We start from the raw sequence: 6,251 nt of genomic DNA on the forward strand, positions 1-6,251 counted from the left end.
TGTTTTTAAACCCAACATGTGATACCTGCTAGCCTCACCATCAAGGTTTAAAGGTTTCCGACGGAGGTTTCGTTCTTTATTTGAGGATTTTTTAAGATCAGTGGCTTAAATCTGTTTCACGAACATCTGTTTGTGTTGGTTGTTGTATTGATTTGGACAGATTTTACTGTTGCAGCACCACACTACATGATATCACTGGATCATTGCATTGATTCATACACTGTATGAAAAATATAATTTAAAAAACATAAAAAAAATAAACAAAATGTGGCAGGAAGAGAGGCAGGAAAGTACTTTAAAAAAACGCCTCATTCATCTGAAGCTCAACTAAAGATCACTCAAGAAATGTCACATGACTTCACAAAGCAGCTACTCTGTACAACTAGTTCTACATGCGGAGAAGTACAGTTGATGATCAGTGAGTTGAGTTTGAGATGGAAAATCACTGGAATATCTCTGTATTGCAGACCCAGAATGTAAATCTGAGAAATGTCACCTGAATTCAGTTCATTTCTATCCACAGAGCACCAAATCACAACATAAATCATCTCAGGGAACTTTTCATGCCATATAGTGAGAAAACAGGTGATTTACTATGAGCAGGCGTTTGGCAACATCTGCCTCAACCAGCCCGGGTGAGGAGAGATCGAAGAGAGAAGAGATTAGAAATGAGAAACAGCAAGCAAGGTCAACACTGGGAAGACTGGTGAGTAACCACAGATCAGAAAAATGTAGCTCTGAATCTACAGATACCTGCAGAGAGAGAACAGAAAGAAAAAAATGCTTTTTAATGCTCTCGACTCCTTTAGATAACTAATTATTACTAAATTAGTGCAATATAAAGCCAACATTGAACAGCGTTAATGTCGTCCCCTTAGATTGAATTTTCTCTGGCATACATTGACGTAATTGGAGAAACGAAAACACCTTTTTACAGGGAAAGCTAAAATTAACGCTCGTTGCAGATGAACAGTGTGGCTTCTTTAAAGACAGGCAGACGAGTGGGGGATTATTATGTCCCCTGTCAGAAGACTGATGAGGAGGAAAGGAAAATATCTACCAGCTGCTGGGGAAGGAGCAGGATAAAGAAGAAGCCAAGGCAAAGGAGGACACCAAAAAAAAGGAATGGTGAAGTTAAAAAAATAAAATCAAAGAGAGAAAACTGGAGAGAAGAAGACAGAAGGAACACAGTGGAGAGGTATTTGAATATATTATGTGCCTTGGGACTGTTAAATCTCGCAGTATTGATGGTGTTTATCTCCCACAGGGGCTTACAGAGAAGTTTAGCACCACTGCAGGCTGGAAAGTGGAGCCGACAGATAACCAATAATGAGCTCTGATTGATGCCTGAGAATATGCAGTGTGGAGCAGCCGACAGACGACGCAGACGGATACGGTGAAAGGACACATGGACAGGCGAGCTGGAACAGGCAGGTACAGGAGAAAAGTCCTCAGGAGGTGTGTTTCTACTCATGTGAAGCAGTTTGAGTCGACTTTGTGCAGACGAGGTCACACAGATAAAGAAATGAAGAGGTGATGGGCTGTCAGAGGGACGTTGGGCCGAGACAAAGCAGCCAATCCTCCCCTCAAATGAATATTTGATGACAAGGCTGATATGCTCAAATGAAACATTATGAAAACACAGCAGCGTTAATGGGTTGTCACAGCGGAACGACCCCGGCTTGGCTCCATCATCATCGCATGAACACGCTCAGATTACATCAGGGAGCTCCTATCAGCCCGCCCAAAATACAATACAGCGGCTAAATCTGAAGATTTGGAATAGATTCATGTCAGGGGATCTAACGTCACATCAGAAAACGATCTACAAAAACCAAAACACTCACACTGCAGCATTATTTCCAGTATGTACAAACGCACATAATCGTCTCTGGAAAAGAGTCTCTGCACTAACATGAGCGCTGTGTGTCCATTAGAGGAGTCCAAGTGTCGTGTTCTTTAATCGGCTATAAGTCAGTGAGGATGTCATTTTTAATTGCAAGAGATGGACATTTTCATTCATTCAGCTTTTATTTAAAGTTACATTGAGGTAAAGAGACTTCATTTAGAATACGGCCAAGAAAAGATATCAGCACACAAATAAGAAACTTAGATGATAATGACAATAAAAATATTAAAAGACCAAAATAGTAAAGTAATATAGGGCATTAATTAGTGCATTTAACTTTTAAAAACAAATGAATCAAGTAAAACAACGAGGACGGCTGGAAATAAAATACAATGAAAATAGAAATACAAATTGTGTTGTTTTTTTTTTCCTTTCATTTGTCTGCAGGTGTGTATCTTCTAACTGGCAAACCTACAGAAGCGCCAGAAGCTGCAATTCCTCGAACAGCCAACTGAGGTCGACTCCAAAAGTGAATCTATCCCCAAAGACGCTCATGTTAAAGAGCTCAATTTAACAGCAGAAATCAATATGTTTACAGTTGGGTACAAGTTTGGTAGCTTCCCCCATTCATAACAGCCATAGAGTGAGTGAATTCTCATAAAGCTGCTATTCAGAAAACAACTCTGTCATGAAGGGATTGTCCATTTTCTTTGCTATTTCAACTTCCACTCAAAAGTCAACATCCATCCATCCTCTATACACCGCTTTATCCTCACTAGGGTCACGGGGGGTGCTGGAGTCTATCCCAGCTGACTCGGGCGAAGACAGGGAACACCCTGGACAGGTCACCAGTCTGTCACAGGGCTACATATACAGACGAACAATCACACTCACATTCACACCTACGGAAAATTTAGAGTAATTAATTAACCTCAGCATATTTTTGAACTGTGGGAGGAAGCCGGAGTACCCGGAGAAAACCCACGCATGCACAGGGAGAACATGTAAACTCCATGCAGAAAGATCCCAGGCCCACCCCGGGATTTGAACCAGGGATCTTCTTGCTGCAAGGCGAAAGTGCTAACCACTACCTCACTGTGCAGCCCCAAAAGTCAACATGCTCTTCAGTAATTTCTTCTCTTCATTTTAGACCCAAATTTGTTGTAGCATTAATGTCTTTTGAGACAACTTTCTCTTCTTCCCTAGACCAGCAGTTTCATCCACTTTAAACACAAACAGACCTGAATCTCAACATATTCGTACCATACATGTGACACAAGGCGTTTTACAAAACAACAGGCTGTATCTCTACAAGATTTAAGTGTGGCAATGCATTCAGACTGGACAGATGGATTAGAAACTAAGAGTAATTTCTAAGATTAACTCAATCGCTGAATGTTTTGGAACCACTTCACATCAGATCTGCCCCAGCACTGGCCTCTTTTAAACACTTTCTAAAGACTTACTACTTTGACTTTGTATATAATCCAGCCTGAGCAGATATTTATTATGTATTTTCTTTCTGTTCATTTCATTTTTGATTGCCCAGTTCCCTGATTTGATCCCTTCCAGGTTTCTGTTCGTAAAATTTTGTGCAGCACATTGGCCAACATTTGCTCCATCAATGCACCTGACTTGAATTCCCAACTTGACAAATCAGGCAAAAAAAACCCCCAAAAAACAAAAAAACCTCTGGCAGAATATCCACTGAGGTTCAGTCAGTTGGTATCATTCTGATTGTTCTGCAGAGGTTTTAGGTGAAGATGTACATGGTGCATACGCTGAAACAAACCGGTGATTAAGTAAATTAACTCAGAGGCTGCTGATAGAAACCCAGCCTCCACAGTGGGTTAATGTGGCCATAATTCTGCACAGGTCTGTACAGCTTAAAGCACAGAGATGCATCCTTTTTAATATGGAGAATATGTGCGTCTGTACCCTCTAATAAAAACGTAAAAGAAAAAGCACCAGAACGAGATGCAACAATACCTCAGAAAGGGGTGTTGTTTCTTCAGCAGTGGGTCCTTCTTTACTCTCAAATTATGAATCATGAGTCCATACAGTCACTGCAGCAACTGTGGAACATGTAATTAGATCCATATATATCCTGCTCGTTTTCCTTTATATTAATTAAATACAATTTCAGCATAAATTGAGGCAGAAAAGGGCAAAAATTGGTGCATATAAATTCACTAGAAAGTAGGAAATTAAGCGTCGATATTCAGCCCAGCTCATCTAAAATCCAATGACTTTCTTCATTAGGAAAACGAAAACCAACCAACAATCTCTTCCTCCTCCAAACAAGTTTCAAGACAGAGATAACGCTTTGCTACCCAACGTGAAACTATTTTGGAACAATATCGGAAAAATGTGCAAAAAAATCATGGATGTGCTCATTGTTAGTCAAACCCTGCTCATGTTTTTACAGATTTGTCCAGACGTCTCAATTAACTCTCTAATTTTCACAGTGCATTCTTGCATTTCTCACATCATTTTCCTCCTCTCCCTCCAGCTGTTTCAGTTTAGTCTCTCTGACCTCTGCTTGTCTTTCCTCAGGTTACTTAAACAAACCAAAGATTGAGCTGGTGTTGATGTGTGAGCCTGAAGGCGCACACATCATTAGGAAGCAGCTCGAGGACAAAAGTTGATCAGATACTGGTTAATTAGTTTCACAACGTGAGGGGGCAACAGGGGTAAATGATGTAACAACAAAACCGAGGGAGGCCGATAGACGAGAGGAGTTTCTCAGCAACCATGACCGGATGGTATAATACTACAGATAATATAATATTTGGTTCTCAGAGACACATTGAGCTCTTGGATTTAAACATTTAGAGAAGGTGCATCTAAAGTGAATGAGGAGCAGAATATTGATTATTTTCTATAAGCACCTCCTTCGTCTGTGTGCTCTGCTGCTGCCGCGAGGCAAAATACATTTTACACAATGAGTAAACAATCAGTCGTGTGTCCCATTTTCACCCACAAACATCCTCTTCACACAGTTCAGAGCGTCAGACCTGGTGCTTGAGACACAGAATTAAAAGTACACTGAGCATTATTACCGCCCGGCAAAACTGCGTTTTCCGGAAGGTATTGTTTTCAGCTGCATGGTCTTGCTTGCTTGCTTGTTTGTCTGTAACAATTTGGTTTCCGCACGATAACTCGATAAAATATTGATGTAGCCTCACCATATTTGGTACACAGGTGTACCATAATAAGACACAGGTCAAGTTCGCATTTGGTGACCGTGACTTCATTTTCAAGGTCACAGGGGTCATCTTTGTCGCCAGGCGGTCCAAGTTTGGTAAAACTTCTTGTTTCTTCTGTGTACTTTCAGTGACCTATTTGAACAGACTGGTCAGGAGGACCGGTTCTGTCCTGGACTGTTCCCTGGACTCCACAGAGGAGGTGGGTGAGAGGAGGACGTTGGCCAAGCTCACATCCATCATGGACAATCCCTCTCACCCACCGCATGTGACCGTGGTAGTTTTAAGCAGCTCCTTCAGCAGCAGACTGAGACACCCACCCAGCAAGAAGGAGCGCTATCGCAGCTCATTCAGTCCATCCGCTGTAAGGCTTTACAACATCAGAATCACTGGCTGATGTTAACATAAACTGGACTTATATCATCAGCATCATCTCAGACCATAATAAAATGTGCACAGCAATGTTTGCACTGCTGCATCTCACACTTTCTATAGTATTTTACAAGATTCTTCTTCTTTTAGATTTTAATGGCACATAGTCCTTGCTATTTTAACTTCCGCTCAAAATAATTAACCTATTTTTTGAGATGTTTTTTAGTTTTAGGTTCAAACGTGAAGTGTTTATGGCAACTTTCCCTTCTTCATGAAACCTGCAGCTCATGCAGCAGTTTTAAAACAGCATCTTAGCTGCTTTTAGTTCATTTTGATTTCATGGTGTGCAATTTTAGCAGAGGAGCTCTGATGAACACCACCACATCTAGCTGAATATTAGACTTAGCCATGAAGTGGACAGACATAACTTTAGATGAATGCTTTCTGTGAGCTCATCTTTTACAGATGTCTTACCATCAAGGAGTCTAAATTGACTTTCTCTCTGTACATACTTGCTTGACAGGGAACATCCAGTAAAGAAATGATCCAAGGCAAACACATTATTAATGAAGACCAAATTCACTGAATGTCAAGACATCAATTTTCAATTCTGCAGTGCATTAAGATAAGAAATCAAGTCTCATACTGACACTTAATGTATCAGACTGGCACTTGGCCTGCAGTGTCAGCAGAGGACAGACTGTGTGTTTGTGTGGAGGTTAACTGATGAAGATGTTTGCTGAAAAGCTGTAAAAGTGGTTTCAAGGCTGCAGAGTATACTTCCCTCAAGGCTGCATGAATAAATAGTCAGGAGAGGAAGCACT

Source organism: Acanthochromis polyacanthus, chromosome 3 (assembly GCF_021347895.1).
Source record: "Acanthochromis polyacanthus isolate Apoly-LR-REF ecotype Palm Island chromosome 3, KAUST_Apoly_ChrSc, whole genome shotgun sequence".
In the NCBI taxonomy this organism is placed as follows: domain Eukaryota; kingdom Metazoa; phylum Chordata; class Actinopteri; family Pomacentridae; genus Acanthochromis; species Acanthochromis polyacanthus.